Consider the following 18,262-nt stretch of genomic DNA (forward strand, 5'->3'; position numbering starts at 1 on the left):
GTTGGCTTGAAACTCAACATCAAGAAAACGAGGATCATGACATCTGGCCCTCTCAATCCCTGGCAAATAGATGGGGAAGAAATGGAGGTAGTGATAGATTTTATTTTCCTGGGCTCCAAGATCACTGCAGATGGGGACTGCAGCAAAGAAATTAAAAGACACTCGCTCCTGGGGAAGAAAGCTATGGCAAATCTAGACAGCATCCTAAAAAGCAGAGACATCACACTGCCAACAAAAGTGTGTCTAGTCAAGGCTATGGTATTCCCAGTTGCAATGTATGGCTGTGAAAGTTGGACCATAAGGAAGGCCGAGCGTCAAAGAATTGAGGCTTTTGAACTCTGGTGCTGGAGACGACTCTTGCGAGTCCCTTGGACTGCAAGGTGAACAAACCGGTCAGTCCTAGAGGAAATCAGCCTTGCCTTCTCCATAGAAGGCCAGATCCTGAAGATGAAACTCAAATACTTTGGCCACCTCATGAGAAAAAGGACTCCCTGGAGAAGAGCTTAATGCTGGGAGCGATTGAAAGCAAAAGAAGAAGGGGACGACAGAGAATGAGGAGGCTGGATGGAGTTACTGAAGCAGTAGGGGAATGATAGAGGACAGGAAGGCCTGGAGGGTCATTGTCCATGGGGCCGCGATGAGTCAGACACGGCTTCGCACCTAACAACAACAATGCTTTTGAGAGCTAAAACTCCATCAAATCCAATTCATTCATTATAAACATTATAAGGGCCCTGCGCTCTGCGGGTGAAAATCTACTGGTTGTTCCCAGCTGTAGGGAAGCATGCCTAGCCTCAACCAGGGCCAGGGCCTTTTCGGTCCTGGCCCCCACCTGGTGGAATGAGCTCCCGGGTGAGCTGCAGGCCCTGCGGGATCTTTTGGCATTCCACAGGCCCTGCAAAACAGAGCTCTTCCACAAGGTCCATGGTTGAGGCTTGGGACGGTGAGGTACATTGACGGCTTCCCCCCCTCCTTCCCCCCTTTTTGAACATTGTTGACCTCCTCTTCTCTGCCCCCCCCCCTGAGCAATGAAGGTAGGAAGGGGATCTTTTTGCTTCCACTATGTTGTGATGGATTTTAAGTCTTTTAATGGGAGTTTTAATGGGGTTTTAAGACATTGTGACCCGCCACGAGCCACTTAGGGAGTAGCGGGAAATAAATAGATAGATAAATAAATAAATAAATAAATAAATAAATAAATAAATAAAGAGAATTTGTTGATAAACATTAAATATGAAGGGGAATTGAAACAGCCTCCTTAGTTTAGTTTTTATTTTTGCTCAGATGTGTTTTGAAAGTCATTTTGCTGCCCTTTTGAAATTTCTTTTGTACAAGTCCTGGTTCTAGAGTACGCAAAAGCCACCAAAGACTTTTAAAAGAAGGGTTCTGCATTTGCTCACAGGGTACATTTCAAAGAAGTTTCCAAGCCTTGGGATCAAGGGAGTTGCTGTCCTGATTGTTGAAACAAAAAAGCTTAATTATAAACAAATACGTCTTTGTTAAACTGTTTCAGCTTGATGATTATGAAGTGTCTCATTTTTCCCCTGCAGAATTAAATTATGATTTCAAGGGTTGCCTTTCCCTCCTTTTAAAAGTGCTTATGGGACTGTGTGATGCTTTCAGAGAAACTGACTTCTACAGTGACAACTAATGTTTCTCATAGCAAAAATATAAGTTGACTTGGGAGTAGAATTTTAATTTGTATTCTTTTTGATACATGTTTACAATAAGATTTTATAGCAGACGGTGAGCTGTGAGATATTAATTCATACTACTTCTAGGATACACTGAGGTAGGAGTAGGTTTGTAGCAAAGTACTGTGGGAATAGTTACTATGGAAATAACTTCTGAGGTATTCTGAGGGAGAACATTCCGAGAGCCAAGAGTTCACTGTGGTGTATCAGCAGGGTTGAAGTAAGTATTCATTATTCTGTGTGTTCACTTGCAGGGTGTATAGTAATTAATGCCCTGTGTTACAGATTAGGCCTCCTGGCATCACTTTGGGCCTTCCCAAACTTCCATCTATCTTTGGCTTGTTTATGCATACAAGGGTATATGTTCCTACATCTGAAGAAGCACTCAAACACTTATGCTGTAATACTTGGATAAATGCTTTGATAAATCCATTAAAAAAATTAAATTAAGTCTTCTAAGTGTGACAAGACTGTTGTTTTGTTTGCAACAGACTGATATGGCTCAGGAAATATTTCCCTCCCCTCTTGTTTTTCATGAAGATGCTAATCAAGAGATTGTTGTCATTCTCACAACATGGAAATTCACAGGAATCTTTTAAGGAAGTTGTTAGCTATATCTACTTCAAGTTAAGAGCCTCTTGTGGCGCAGAGTGGTAAGGCAGCTGCCTGAAAGCTTTGCCCATGAGGCTGGGAGTTCAATCCCAGCAGCCTGCTCAAGGTTGACTCAGCCTTCCATCCTTCCAAGGTCGGTAAAATCAGTACCCAGCTTGCTGCTGGGGGGTAAACGGTAATGACTGGGGAAGGCACTGGCAAACCACCCCGTATTGAGTCTGCCATGAAAACGCTAGAGGGCATCACCCCAAGGGTCAGACATGACTCGGTGCTTGCACAGGGGATACCTTTACCTTTACCTTTTACTTCAAGTTGGTTTACATTGGCATAAAGTTCTAAAGATTATGCTTTGGTTATATCAGTGTGTGTATTCTAAAATTTGAAAACAAAAGTTCTTAACATGAGTCAGAGTTCTTATAAATTTATACATATTCCTAAAAACATAGGAATTGTAAGCTAGGGCTGCCTCCTTAACCTCTGTGCCACGTGAGCAGCAGAGATATGTAATCTGATGTTAATGCTGTGCTTTCTGTTCTTTCTAACCCCAGTTTCTTTTCCCCTGTAAGTTGGAGGCTAAAATCTTAAACACGGGGTCACTGTCATGTATCATATATGTCTATGTATGTTTTAAGTTATAGTCTAAAACCTCTCCTTATGGTTTTGGGGTGGCTTACAAATTAAGTTAAAAACCAATACAAGAAATTTCAGGTTTAAAATCTATGCATTTTGGTCCTACCCTCTATGTCTGGAAATACGGTGGGTTGCTGTTGGCCAAGCTCCGCAGAGGCATAATGGGGTTCTGGCTAGGGGCTAGCATTGATGGTAGCACTGGTTCTTAGCCTCAACCAAATTTCAGCCAATTATTACATCATTTTGAGAAGAATTTGATAATATATTGAAATTAATGGTGCCATTAATGATATGATATAGAAGCAATGTCAGTTTGGAAAAAAATGTAGAAGAGCCATCAGAATTGTAGCTGCCTGGTTAACCATACATCATCTCTGCCGCTTGTATGGTATAGGGGTACAGTAAGAACATAAGAGAAGCCATGTTGAATCAGGCCAATGGGCCATTCAGTCCAACAGTCTGTATCACACAGTGGCTAACACCCAGATGCCATCAGGAGGTCCACCAGCAGAACTGGAACTCCAGAAGCCCTTAGGAAGCCCTTCCTAAGAACATAGAATACAGAGCATTACTGTCCCGGATATAGTGTTCAAACTAGACATTTCCCCAAGTACCCTTCTGAAAGGCTCAGTGTTGGGACCCTTGTTTAGCTGTTGAACTTTTGTAAGCTTGACAGTTTTCACTGCAGAAGAATTCATGAAACTTTAGTCTGTAACCAGTACAAGTTTGACTTCTGTTTTTGAGAAAGCTGACAAAACTATTCCATGTTCACTCATCTGCTTTGTTTCTGCTGCCTACATGGGTTCCTTGTGACTTCGACTGTTGATTGTGATTTACCGTGTCCTTTGATAATAAGCATTCCAACTCCCCCATTTTACCCCGGACACTTCTAGCATCTGTATATAAACATCTATAATTTCCTAGATACGTTAGGCCTACAACCTTTGTTTTGTGGATTTAGACCTTGTCAGGTGGTCAGTATGGTTTGTCACCTTCTCAGTGGCTAGTCCTGATCTATTTTTCTTTAGAACACTAACAGCTACCCCTTTATCTCTTAGGATGAGCCACCCCGAACCAGCAACAATCCATCTCCTATTCGCTTTACCCCAAGATTTACTTTACAAATTTATCTGCTACCTTTTGTTGTTTAATTGCCAGCAGCCTGGTTCCTTCTTTGGATAAGTGGAGGCTGTCTCTTTTGTACAGGTCCTGCTTATTCCAAAGAGTATCCTGATGCCTAACAAACTCCCAACATCATCATCTCATCTCATCTCATACATTGAAACTGTGCCTGTTTAGCTGGCCCAGTGCATGAAACCGACAGCACTTCTGAGAAAGCTATCTTGGCGGTCCTGGCCTTGAGTCTCCTCCATAGCAGTCTAAATTTTTTTCTCCAGGACCACATTACATTTCCCAATATCGTTGGTGCCAATTTGGACCACAACCACAGGTTCCTCCCCAGCACTATCTATCAGCCTGTTTGACATTACACAATGTCCGCTACCTTTGCATCAAGGAGGCAAGTCACCATGTGGTCAGTACGAGGGTTTGCAACCCATCTATCTACATGAACTCAGAGACATGATGAGTGTCATACCATGGACGAGAATGCTGGAAGGGAAGGGAGCATGTGAAGGGTGGGCGCTACTCAAACAAGAGCTATTGCATGCTCAATCAATTATCCCAGAAAGACGAAAACACTGCAGGAGCTCTAAGAAGCCTATTTGGATGAACAGAGAACTTCAAGAGGAACTAAGAAAGAAAAGGAAAATGTTCAGGAAATGGAGGGAAGGACAGAGCTCTAAAGAAGAGTACCTACAGGTTACTAGGCACTGTAGATCAATCATCAGAAAGGCCAAAGCTGAGAGTGAGCTAAGATTGGCCAGGGAAGCCCATTGTAACAAGAAAAGATTTTTCAGTTATGTGAGGAGCAAACGTAAAGTAAAGGAGGCAATAGGCCCACTGTTGGGTGCAGATGGACAAACTCTAACGAAAGATGCAGAGAAAGCAGAAAGGCTTAGTGCCTATTTTACATCTGTTTTTTCCCACAGGTCAAAGTGTTTAGGCACATCTAGAGATGGCCGTAGCCAAAGGATAGTGTCTGGGTGGCAGGTTAACATGGATAGAGAGGTTGTCGAGAGGCATTTAGCTGCACTGGATGAGTTCAAAACCCCTGGTCCGGATGAAATGCACCCGAGAGTACTCAAAGAACTTTCCAGAGAACTTGCACAGCCCTTGTCCATCATCTTCGGAACCTCTTTAAGGACTGGCGATGTCCCGGAGGACTGGAAAAGAACAAACGTTATTCCCATCTTCAAAAAAGGGAGGAAGGATGACCCAGGAAACTACAGACCAGTGAGTCTGACCTCTGTTGTGGGGAAGATAATTGAGCAGATATTAAAGGGAGCGATCTGCAAACATGTGGAGGACAATTTGGTGATCCAAGGAAGTCAGCATGGATTTGTCTCCAACAGGTCCTGCCAGACCAACCTAGTTTCCTTTTTTGACCAAGTAACAGGTTTGCTGGATCGGGGAAATTCGGTTGATGTCATTTACTTGGATTTTAGTAAAGCTTTTGACAAGGTTCCCCATGATGTTCTGATGGATAAGTTGAAGGACTGCAATCTGGATTTTCAGATAGTTAGGTGGATAGGGAATTGGTTAGAGAACCGCACTCAAAGAGTTGTTGTCAATGGTGTTTCATCAGACTGGAGAGAGGTGAGTAGCGGGGTACCTCAGGGCTCGGTGCTCGGCCCGGTACTTTTTAACATATTTATTAATGATCTAGATGAGGGGGTGGAGGGACTACTCATCAAGTTTGCAGATGACACCAAATTGGGAGGACTGGCAAATACTCCGGAAGATAGAGACAGAGTTCAACGAGATCTGAACACAATGGAAAAATGGGCAAATGAGAACAAGATGAAATTTAATAAAGATAAGTGTAAAGTTCTGCATCTGGGTCAGAAAAATTAAAAGCATGCCTACTGGATGGGGGATACGCTTCTAGGTAGCACTGTGTGTGAACGAGACCTTGGGGTACTTGTGGATTGTAAACTAAACATGAGCAGGCAGTGTGATGCAGCGGTAAAAAAGGCAAATGCCATTTTGGGCTGTATCAACAGGGGCATCACATCAAAATCACAAGATGTCATAGTCCCATTGTATACTGCACTGGTCAGACCACACCTGGAGTACTGTGTGCAGTTCTGGAGGCCTCACTTCAAGAAGGATGTAGATAAAATTGAAAGGGTACAGAGGAGAGCGACGAAGATGATCTGGGGCCAAGGGACCAAGCCCTATGAAGATAGGTTGAGGGACTTGGGAATGTTCAGCCTGGAGAAAAGGAGGTTGAGAGGGGACATGATAGCCCTCTTTAAGTATTTGAAAGGTTGTCACTTGGAGGAGGGCAGGATGCTGTTTCTGCTGGCTGCAGAGGAGAGGACACGCAGTAATGGGTTTAAACTTCAAGTACAACGATATAGGCTAGATATCAGGAAAAAGTTTTTCACAGTCAAGAGTAGCTCAGCAGTGGAATAGGCTGCCTAAGGAGGTGGTGAGCTCCCCCTCACTGGCAGTCTTCAAGCAAAGGTTGGATACACACTTTTCTTGGATGCTTTAGGATGCTTAGGGCTGATCCTGCGTTGAGCAGGGGGTTGGACTAGATGGCCTGTATGGCCCCTTCCAACTCTATGATTCTATGATTCTATGACTAAGGATCAAATCAACTGCCAGGAGCCTCCGTCCTCCTTGCCCAGGGATCGTTTCACACGGTGTCTTGTTTCCCCTTGACCCTCAAGCTGCCATTCTTAGAGTGGGATAATCTCATGCTGCCATTCTCAGAGTGGGACAGTCTAACAAGTTCTCAAGAATCTTATTCATGTGCCTGACTGACTGCCTCTGCTTATCAAGGTCAGCCAGCTTCGGCTTGAAGTTACAAATTCATTCCCTGAGAATCAGAAGCTCCTTGCACTGAGCACACATCTATGTTTTTGTCCATTTGGCAGATAGTCATACATGTTGCACTGAGCACAATACATTGATTAGCCCTCAACCCCCTGCTGGCATTCTACCTTCATTATTGCTTTTTAAACACCCCCCCCTTTTTAAAATAAATTTCCTATTTATGTAGATTTGTTTGGAGAAAAGTATACTTATCCTTTTTAGGGTCTTGAAGAGGCTAGTGCCCTGGCTTCTTCACCCTGTTGTTGAATTCACACATCTGCTAAAATTGCCTGTTTATTCAAGGCACTTTGTTACTGGAGCTGGGACACTTTAGTACTGAAGTGGGAGTGAGAGATGAGTCCCTAAAATTCTGGCCATATTGGAATTTACTGGGTTACAGGACAAGTGAGGGAGCCTTGCTTTCCTAGTCTTCCTAATCTTGGTTTGATTCTGTAGTAGCTCAGGCTGATGCCTCTGTTGGACAGGCAGCTTCCCTTTTTTTTAATAAAAACTTTTTTGCACACATAATTTGAAAATATTTACAACAGAAGCCTTGTAACTTCACTAGCGCTTCATGGATTTACCTAGCTTTGTTGGGATGGCATGCCAGAAGGAATACCTTCTGAATTTGTGTTACCCTTTAAACAAGGAAAAACAGTCTGTAAAGATAATGTTCCATCACAAGCAGTGTCAAGGCAAATATTTTAATCTCTGTAACCTCTGTAATCTCTATTTAAATAGTGACTTTATGATAATGAAAAGTATCTTCAAAGAGTGGTCACATCATTATTTTAGGCTCTACTGACATAGTTAGCTAATTTCATTCTTTCTTGATCTGCATTTATGTATTTAGTACTCTAGTGTTCTATTTTTTTATACCATCTACTTGTAGTTCTTATTTTTGACATTTAGCCAAGCATCTTGTTTCCCACACATTAATTATGATATATAGCTTTAAAATACTTCCTTATGTACCTTTCCTTCTCATTGGGATTGTTTTAAAGTTCTACATACCACCACATTATATTTAATCATTGAGAACCATTATGGTCTAATATTTGATCTGGGGCTGGTGAGACCCAAGTTTAGATCCCCACTCTTACATTAGCTATCTGGGTGGCCTTGGCCCAGTCTTGTTACAGCCTAGGGTACTTAAAAGGTTTATGGCAATGAAAAATGGAGAATAGCTATGTATATTACTCTGACCTTTCTGGATAGGATAAAATGAGGATAAAATAAATTCATTATTTCCACCAGAATTGTTTGCATTTGGCTGCTGGATATTGCTAGCTACTTTAATCATCTGTGTATTCTTTTGAGGTATGAAAGATCAGATTTCTTCTGAATTGCAGCCCATACACAGGTCTAGACTCCTTCTTCTTTGAGCTTAATGTTGTATAACATCAGATCATTAAAACAGGTTTATTTGAAGAGGAAATTACAACCTGGCATGCTTGACCAAGACCAAAGATGAAATGGTTCCACTTACTCAGCTGATTTCCCCAGGTTACTCAGTTTTCCACCAACCTCAAATAGGAGGGTGGAAGTGGCAATCCTCTTCCAAGATTATTTCTCTTCCACAAGATTTCAGAGATGGCACTGGCACTGAATTTGTTAGCATGTGGTACCAGGGAGAGGATTAGTATCTTGCTGGTCTACTAGCTTGTCAGCTAGTACCCTACTGAGGCCTGCAGAGGCAGTGGCCAGGTGGGCATTGCACTTTTCCAGGGTATTATTCTTGGGGGACTTTAGTGTCCTTGCAGAATCTGCCTCAGTTGGGGTGCCCTCAGACTTTATGGCTGTTGTGGCAACATTGGGACTTGTCCAGGTTGTTTTGGCCCCCATGCATGAAGAAAGCCTCATGCTGGGTTTGATATTTTGTATAGAGATTGATCATTTGGTTGTTGACCATTTGGTCCTGCTCTGACCGCCTAGCCTCCCGGGGGTGAAGGGCACTGCATTGAGATGGTTCTCATTTGTCTTGGGACGTTATCAGTGAAGAGAGATTGGCTTCTCAGGCCCCATCCTGTAGGGTCCTGCATGGGTTAGTCCTCTCCCCAATGTTGTTTAATGCCTATGCTGGTCCTCTGGTGGAGATCATCAGGAGGCAGGAGTTGGGTGCCACCAATATGCAGATTATACTCAGTTATACCTTCTGTTTGAAAAGGAGCTGCGTGCTGGGATATTGGCCTTGGTCTGATGTCTGGCCATCATCGTGGATTGGTTACATGAGATTATGTGGTTCTTCACATTCTGAAATACATCTTTCCGTTAGTCAGCATATCATTTGAAATTTGAGTTCTTTCCAAACTGTTATTTATGCATCTAATATGGCTTGCCAGGGGCTTTTGCATATAATGATGCACATTTGAGGCTTATCTAGACTGAAGCATAGCTACTTGCCTCTATGCAGTCTGCTGTCCTAAGTCTGTCTCAAAAAGGCTACAAAAGAATTCAGTTTTCCTCTTTCTGTTTTCCACAGACGCCTACGGTTGTGTCCCCCCCCCCCCCGCACTGTACTGTAAGAGGTTTTTAGCACTTTTTTTGCTGTGTAGGCGGCCTTTCGTGTCATAGTTGAAGTTTGCAAGAAATGTAAACCCCTTTTGTACATCAGATGTATAATTTAACATTAAAGTGAAGATGAAGAAAATGGAAGGTTTGTGTTTAAAATTATGATGCATTTCAGCGGTAGTCAAAGTTACAAAATGTACCTGATTTAAAAAGCAAACAAACAAAATGTTAACATTCTTATGCAGATGTAGTTCAGCTGAGAATTTAAAGACATGGTCAGTGAGTTCCCCTTGTTAAAAAAATACACTTTCTTCATGCAAGACTGCTATCAACATTTTTGCAGGACAACAAAGAGTGGGTATTTTTAGATCTTGGTTCAGATTTTTAAGTTCTTTCTGTCTATCTGCCAGAAATCAACTTCAATTAGTTTATTAGATCAAACACTGTCTAAACACATCCAGTTTTTGAATGGATCAAAACATCTTGTATGAATGTTATTATGAATTCATTTTTTTTATTATAACCAACAATATATAAGCAGCTTGAGCCATCTGGATTTGTTTTTCTTTAGCATATTCTCAGACTACATATGACTTGGATCCTCTTGTTGTCTTCAAGTGGTACACAACACCAATCTTTTCTGGATTTGCAGTGCCATTTGGTGCTCTGCAGCACTGAGTACCTGATAGCTTTCTTCAAGAAAAGATGACAACTATGTCAAAACTAGTGCAATTAATTATGGTAAACAGGGTATAATGGCTAAAGTGTGGCAAATTTGGCATTCTGTATTCCAGTTTTAAAAAGCTGTAAATTGGGGCAGGATGAGGGAAATCCTCCCTCTGGGAGGATTATATGTTTTTGTCATCTTTGTTGTGAACGTTATATCAATCTTGTTACTATACAGGTGCTTTGTTGTCTTTTGAGGTGTACATTCGCCTTTTGTCAAGGTCCTGTCTTGCTGCCTGGTAAATATTGATTGGTTTATGGCACCCAAGAATTGCAGAGAGAAAGTCAGTGTTCTCCTTTGAGATCCAGGAGGATTTCTCCATGGGTGTTTTCCTGCCACTTTAACAGGGAGGCATGAGTTAATTTTCACTTCCTGTCCTGCGCTGTGGGAGTGACAGTACTGAGGAACCTCGCCGACTAGTAGAGTAATTTGTTGGTTAGTTGGTTAGAATTCCCTAGTTTTCGTAGTAATTAGTAGTAATATTACTGTTAAATTTAATAGTCAAAAAATCTTTGAATTGTTAGTTATATAGTTAATGGTTGTTTGTGAGCAAAAATGGGGTTGATCCAATCCAGTATTTCTTAATTTGTTACTCATATGACTCTATATACAGCCTTGATGGATAGTGTGGCTACTTGTTATTTGTCTTGACTTCATAACAAGAGATTCCATGTTTTTATCTGAACTTTTAATCGAGGCATATTGAAAAATCCACGGGGTTTTCAGTCCTTTTTGCTGTACATAAGTATTTTATGTAAAGTAGTACATGTGTGTTTGTAAAGTGCTGTCAAATCACAGCCAACTCATGGTGATCCCAGCAAGGGGTTTTCAAAGCAAATGAGAAGCAGAGGTGGTTTGCCATAAGGTTCCAGAGGAGATCCAGTAAATTACAGGCTGGTCAGTCTAACATCGATACCAGGTAAATTGATGGAATCCATTATTAAAGATAGAATTAATAGGGCTATTGAACAGAAACTGTTGAAGAATTAGCACAGATTCCGTAAGGGAAGATTTTGTCTCACTAACCTAGAGTACTTTGAGGAGATGAACAAGCATGTAGAAGTGGGTGACCTAAGACTTCCAGAACGCTTTTGATAAAGTTCCTCATCAAAGGCTCCTAAGTAAATGCAGCAGTCATGGGATAAGAGCACAGGTCCTCTTGTGGATTAAGAACTGGTTAATTAACAGGAAACAGAATGAGTATAAATGGGCAGTTTTCATAGTGGAAGATGGTAAACAGTGGGTTAACACAGGACCCTATACTAGATTTGATTTTGATTTTTTATTTGATTATTAAATTTGTTGACCACTATTCCCAGACTAGTTGGCTTGTGGTTTACATCAGTTAAAAACAGCCAACAGTACTCCTTATAGGGATGCTGCTTCTTGAAGTGAGTCAAACAGAACTTTCCCTGTGGAGCTGCCCTTGAAGTGTATGAGAATATAACATGATATATGATGCTGATTGTTTTATTTACAGTTCTTTTCCTAATAATCCAAGCAGGACTGCCTTTTTCTCTGCCACTCGAAAAACAATTTAAGTGATTCTTGAGATGTGAAGAAGATACCAGATATATGATGATTAATGTTTGTATAGTAATTCTCAATCTTTTATACAATATCTGACACATTCTCAGATTATGAAATGTTTTTCTTTCTTCTAAAATCTTTTGCAGATTCCTTTATTTTGATTATGCAAGCTACTTACACCTCAGGATCTGTCAAACAGAAATAGGTAAGCATATGTCTGCAACTAACTGTTCTAGATTGGAGCTGGCAGGCTTAGATTTAAAGTCCAAGCATTTATCTCTGGTAAGCAAAGTTTATGCTTGTGTTCTGCTGTTGGCTTCTAGTGTTTTTAATTGATTTTTTAATATCCTGTCACCTAAATATGCTTTCATACTGTAAATAACAGGTTCCTTTTAAGGATATTGAAACTTAAAATTTAAGAAACAAAAGATTCTACCTTTTACTGGAAGCATTACATTTAATGTATTTTCATATATTATTTATTGTAATATACCAAAGTGCAAATAATAATACTAATATTAAATGGCTTTTAAAAATTATGACAGTCTAGCTGAGCATCTGAAGTGTGATTTGGAAGCCCCATTTGTAAGCGACACCACCCTCCTAAGGAGCATTGTAACAATGGTAATAGGAACACAGTTACAAGGTCCTCTCCCTTTTATATTGGCTGAAGTCACAACAGCCAGGACTGGAACTCTACCTAGAGTTAAAACAAGTTTGCCACTTTTATATCCTTTGCCTAGACTGTCCCCTTGGTGATATTCAGTTTTAACTACATGGTCTATACTTTACCCTAATATAACAGAGTGCTTTTGCTTTGTGGTCACCCTCAGACATGTATAGTATAGGGAAGGGAGACCCTGCATCTGACTGCTCAGCACTGGCAGTAGCAGGTGTTGGGTTTGGTTCTTTCACAGTCACATAGTTCATGTGGGATCTTTGCCTTTCTGTTGGTGGCAAGTTCTTCTGCAAGTGTCCTTGAACATATCCAGGTGAAACACATGATGCTCAAGATTCATGACCCCTTTCCCCACAACTAGCACTTTGAGTGGGCAGCAACAGTTTTCAGACTCCAGTTCTGAACAGCAAACACATGCTTCCCTTCATGATGTGGAGAAGGGCTTTTTTTTTGCTCTCTTCTGAAGAATCTGCTTGTCACTATTCCTCATCCCTTCTTCTAACCATATTGACAATGGCTTAATCGGTTACAAAACTGCACAGATTTATTGTAGGTGAATTCAGATATCAGGACAATCTCTACTGCCTCATCTAGGGGCAACTTCTACTGTCACCCAGAGATCCTTATTTGAAAAGCAAACTGATCTTTGTTTTCTTCAAGAAACGTCCACACTGTAGTATATTTGCTATTGAAAGCTTTGCTTTGAATTATGTTAGAGGGACAAATGGCCTGTATTTATCTTTAAACCGCTCCTGCGATGTGGTGTAAATAAAAGAGTACGGGCAAAGTGGGAGGAGAAAGGGGCGGGCCGAGTCCGTGATAAAAACTCGGAGGGGCCAATCAGGAGCCAAGAAGTGGTTCCTGATTGGCCCCTCTGAGTGTCACTCATTGGCCACTTGGCCCACCCTGGACTGGCCGGTGAGTTGGCCACAGGGAGATGCCTCACTGCAGGGAAGGGAGCAGGGCCTCCATGTCAAAGACGTGGCGGCCCTGCTCCTTTCCCACCGCCAACACAGCCACCTTGGCTGGGGAGGGGGGCCGGTAAAGGAGCAGGGCCCTGCTCATTTCCCACCGCTGACGCAGCCACCTTGGCCGGGGAGGAGGGGCGGTAAAGGAGCAGGGCTCTGTTCCTTTCCCCCCCACCGATGCAGCTTCCTTGGGCAGGGAGGGGTAGGGGGATGGCGGCGAGCCTTCCACAGGCTTCGCTGCCAGGAGAGGAGCGGCCATGGGGGAGGGGGGGCTGAGAAGCCTTTGCCACAATGAGGCCGGCACATCGGGGGGGGAGGGGCTGCCTGGAACGCCGTGGCGGGTGTGGGGCCCGCATCCAGCCCTGTGACCCCCCCTCCCCACCGGTGCCCATGCTACCGCCCATTGTATTGTGAATACAATGGGCTTTGCCCCTAGTTTATAAATAATTCTTTCATACAGTTAGCTGCTGTGTGGTATATAGCAGCAACAGATCTGTGAAAGTGGCCAGGGAACTATTAACTCCTACCTTTACCTGTGAGTATGTGCATGCATGAAAATACTGTTGATTGCACCATATTGTTTAGACTAACTTCAAAGCCCATTCCTAAGAACGGGCCCAGAAAGGGTCCCCTCCCCTGGCCAGGCAGCTTAAGGTGGCTTTGGACCACAGCTTGCAGCCAAATCAAGTGGGGCGGGTGGGGGCTGGGCAGCTCGTTAGCAGGGCTGAGACAGAGCTTCTTAGCAGGCAGTCAGCAGTCCGGGAGGCCCTCGTTAGCAGGCTCTGCTTAGCAGGCCAAGAAACCTTCATTAGCAAGCCCTCCACCACGACCCTTTGCACTGGGCCCTCTTCCCTTACTTGCTGCTGGCTCCAGGCACTGAGGCGTCTGAGAGCAAAGAGGCTAGAGTCCAGGGCAGGAGCCGCAGGGGCAGGGCCAATCAGGGCAAAGCTGGCCCTATTCCAACTTGGACAGCCGGACACACCCCACCCCCTCAGCTTTTTCATAAATATATAGAGGAACAACAATGGTTAAGGATATGTGGAACCCACTAAAGCTTAAAAAACTGCCCCATGCTTGAGATGGGCAAGCAAAATGTGTTCTCAACTGGAAGGTGCTTGAGAATTCGTGTTTTCGACATAGGATACAAAATATTCCTCATTAATTGAAGACTTTCATTCTTCCTAAGTATCCACTTCCTTTTCTTTTTTAGAAATCTTCTTTACTGTTTTCTGCTAGGATTTTTCTTTAGATGTAAACACACATGGATTGTTCAGAACGATAGAATATATAACTTACTTTACAGAATGTAATTTTGATGAATTTTGCTGGACATATTTAATTGTACATTAAAATGTATACAATTTTTTTGGAATTGTGTAAGTAGTTTCATGATAGCAGTGGAATTTCTAGTGTTGGGTTTCTGAGGTGGTAGAACTTGATTTGTAGCCTGATGATTCACTTTGCTGTCTTGCGTGTTTCATTTCCTTTTGTGTACTTTCAATCAATGTCACTGTCCCCCCCCCCCACCTTATCAGTGTAAAATCTCTCAGCAGGAAAGGGATGCCTCCGAAAAGTGTGATTGCATCTTGAGTATTTCCACTGAGTTGTTGAATAAAAATATTTGCAACTTGATCCTCTTCCTTTAGAAAGCAGTCTAGTGATTATAGTGCTTGGGTGATTAAGAATGTATTCAGTTCTAGCAATGTTGTAGTGCTGCCAGCTGATACACAACCTTCTGTCCCTCATACTACTGGCCCTTCCTTTTAGATGGTACTTGCTTGCTATTTTATTTTGCTATGATGATGATTTCATGATTTAAAATAAAATAAATGATGTGGGGAGACATTAATACCTTTGAGAACTGTAATATTCAAAGATGAACCGAGATGTGGAGGGCCAGAAAGGAGGAAAAAAACAAACAAACAGGAAAAGCAGCTATACCTCCTGCAACCTTAAAAAACATTGGTATATTTTGAAATTTTGGGAAGGACTGAAAGCTCTTATAAAATATTTTCTCCTTTGAAGTGAATGAAGTACTTTTTAAGGGGAGCTATATACTAAAATGAGTGGCATGAAGGTTTCTATAAAAGACAGTCTACAGCATTAGAAAATAACTCCTGCATGTCCTGTAGATGTATAAAACATATTTTAAGAATATTCATTCAAGGTATGCCCACAGTTAAGATACTATGCTATACTCTGTGAAATGTTTTTAGTGTTATAAAGGTTAACTGTTTCCAAAAGTACACATCCTATTGTGACTGAGATTGTTTTATACCCAATTAATATTTTCTTTTATTTACTAAAAAATGTATGTAGCCCGTTTTCCAGGTTTTTTTTCTTTCGTCAATAAATTGAGGTATATATACTAAGGTAGCATAGAGTGCAGCAGTTTGTAGCCCTCTCTTGAACTGAGTGTATTTGCATTTTTGTTTGTAGAAAAATGAAGCAGCAATACTTCAAAATTTCATAAGCATGCCAACTGGTACAGTTTTATATGCTGGATGTTAAAATGCAGTTTATGTTTTTGAAGCAGTAAAATAAATTTGTTAAGACAAGTACCTATTGTATAGATTCCCATTTCCCTGCAAATGTCTATTTTTCTCTGAAGCCAACCTCCATCTTGAGTCTGCAGATACAGACTTGTTTTGGATGAATAATTACATTGGCCATTTGTGCTCATCATTTTTTGTCCCGGATGAGGAAAATAGGATCAAGATTATTCTTTTCCCATCGAGAACTCCACACCCATTTCAGTACCTGATAGTATTTTCCTCCCTTTTGAAAGCTCCATTTTGAAAGTTAGCATAACTCCATTTATACCAAAGTTTCTTCTTATGTGATTTTGGGAGAGGGCTTATTGGTATGCAGTACATAAGAATCCAGCTATGTACCCATCTTAAATAAATTACATTCTCACTTCAAATCGAAGATAATAAATAAACATAATTTTGCATAAGTCCTAGACTTTGCATTCAAATGACAGATAAATATCTTTTCATATGTCATATTGTAGTTAGAATTTTAATTACAAGACATAGGCATTTATCTTTGTCCATTCCTCTTTTTTTCTTTCCTGAAGCGAGAGTGGGAGGGAGCGCAAAATAGCAAAGAAAAGCATTCTTAAAAATTATAGTGAAATTGTGGTTAATTTTTAGTAATTAAAAATGTTATGGACATAATAATGGAATATAAAATCCCAGCTAGCACTTACGTCTTTATTATGGAACTCCCTTCTTCCTCAAAAAATCTTTTTTGAATTTTTTAGCTAATACCAGTTAGCTTCAGTGTATACATTTAGGGAAAATTGTCTTATTTACAATGAATTTGTTTCTGCATAATGTTTTATATAGTGATGGCATGGTGGTAAAGAAAATGATCGCAACCTTCCCATTAATTATACAGTTATTAGAAATTGACTATAGTTCTGCATTTTGGTTTAACTGTTTTGACTCTTGGTTCTTATCAAGAGAGCAGTATGTTCCTTTCTAGAACATAGCTTCCTCATGAGTTGGAGGAGGGAATTTTGAGCAGGGTCAAGCAGGGTCTTATCTTGTGAGCCAATGCCAGAAGGCATGAGTAAGCCATTACAATATGTAAACCTTGGGGACTGAGAGTGATGCCAGGCAAAGACTTTGATCCCTGTCAGCAGTTCCTGGAAGGCTGGCGTAAGGGCTCTAGGGCAGTGGCCCGCAACCTTTTTAAGGCTGCGGACTGGTGGGGGGGAGGGCGATCTGGCGGCCGCATATGCGTGGCCACAAATGCGCATGCGCGGCCACAAATGTGGGCGTGCGCGCATGCGTGTTTGCACATATGCTGCTTCAAATGTGCATGCGCGGCACTCCCGCGCATGCACACATGCGCTGGCAGCTGCTCTTCCCTCTCCCCCCTCCCGCAAAAGCTTTGGCGGCTGATTTGCTTGCGGCCTGGGAAGTTTCTGACTGCGGGGGGGGCGGGAAGAGGGAGCCGCAGCCCAATGGTTGGGGACCACTGCTCTAGGGTATTCCCAGGAGGTGGAGTGGGGAGGTACAAATTGCAGGCTATTGGCTCATCCTGCAAGGGGCATCATCTTTCCCAGCCTCCAAGGATATGGTAGTTAACACTATGTAATCCTGTTGTTCTCTGCATAGATTTGGAGACTTCCCTGTGTCTTTATTTCTTCCACATTAAAAATATAAAAAGGGTTTTCTCTCAGTGAGATTAATTGGGGGCTAGGCAAAAGAGCCCTAATTGGGCCATTTGGATATCAGTAGGATTCTGTGCACTTTTGAACACTTTTGTCCATTCTCCCATCCCCAAGATGCCAAAAAGAAGGCTACAGTTTTCTCAAACTATTCAACATCTCTCAGAAATAGGCTCCACAGAGAAGGTGCCACCCAACCAAAGGTACTCGGGAGTCTGCTCCATTCTTTTCATGGTCCTGAAGAAATCTGGGGACTTTTGAGCAGTCCTCAGTCTCAAAGGCCACAACTGATGGGTAAGCAAATGATGAATCTGGATGGAATCACTGCAACATAACTTCCAAGTTCTGCAACAGAAAGATATTATGACATCCTTGGATCTGTGGGAGGTTTATCTTCACATACCAATCAACCAGTATTCTAAAAAGTACCTTGGGTTCTGTCACTGGAGCGAGCACTTCCAATACACGGCCCTGCCTTTTGCCCTCTCCTTGGCTCCCAGGATTTTCACTAGGGTCATGGTGGCCTACACCAAGAAGGCACACACGCGTATTGAGATGACTTGTTACTGAGGGCTGAAGACAGCGGAGGACACCACATGCCACACCGTTGCATTTCTACAGGCTCACAATTTCCTGATCAACAATGACAAGAGCCACCTAACACCTACACCACACAACTGGCGAAGGTGTTTCTCCCTGATGACAAACAAAATAAACTGAAAGAGCTAGTGACCAAGGTCATAAAGAGCAAGACAGTTAATCTCATGCGCCTCATAGCAATAA

At 42.0% G+C, this 18,262-nt stretch overlaps 1 protein-coding gene across 8 annotated transcripts in view; it reads left to right on the forward strand.

Annotated features, from left to right (window-relative positions):
* The window catches only part of SIPA1L1 (signal induced proliferation associated 1 like 1), a 190,731-nt gene that overhangs the window by 49,747 nt on the left and 122,722 nt on the right, over positions 1-18,262 (forward strand). For all 8 annotated transcript variants that reach the window (XM_077322655.1, XM_077322658.1, XM_077322656.1 and 5 more), the window contains one exon: positions 11,796-11,854. The gene's annotated coding sequence lies outside the window, so the exon portion shown is untranslated. The remainder of the gene's footprint in view (positions 1-11,795; positions 11,855-18,262) is intronic.

The sequence above is a fragment of the Paroedura picta genome, chromosome 2, assembly GCF_049243985.1.
Source record: "Paroedura picta isolate Pp20150507F chromosome 2, Ppicta_v3.0, whole genome shotgun sequence".
Taxonomy (NCBI): domain Eukaryota; kingdom Metazoa; phylum Chordata; class Lepidosauria; order Squamata; family Gekkonidae; genus Paroedura; species Paroedura picta.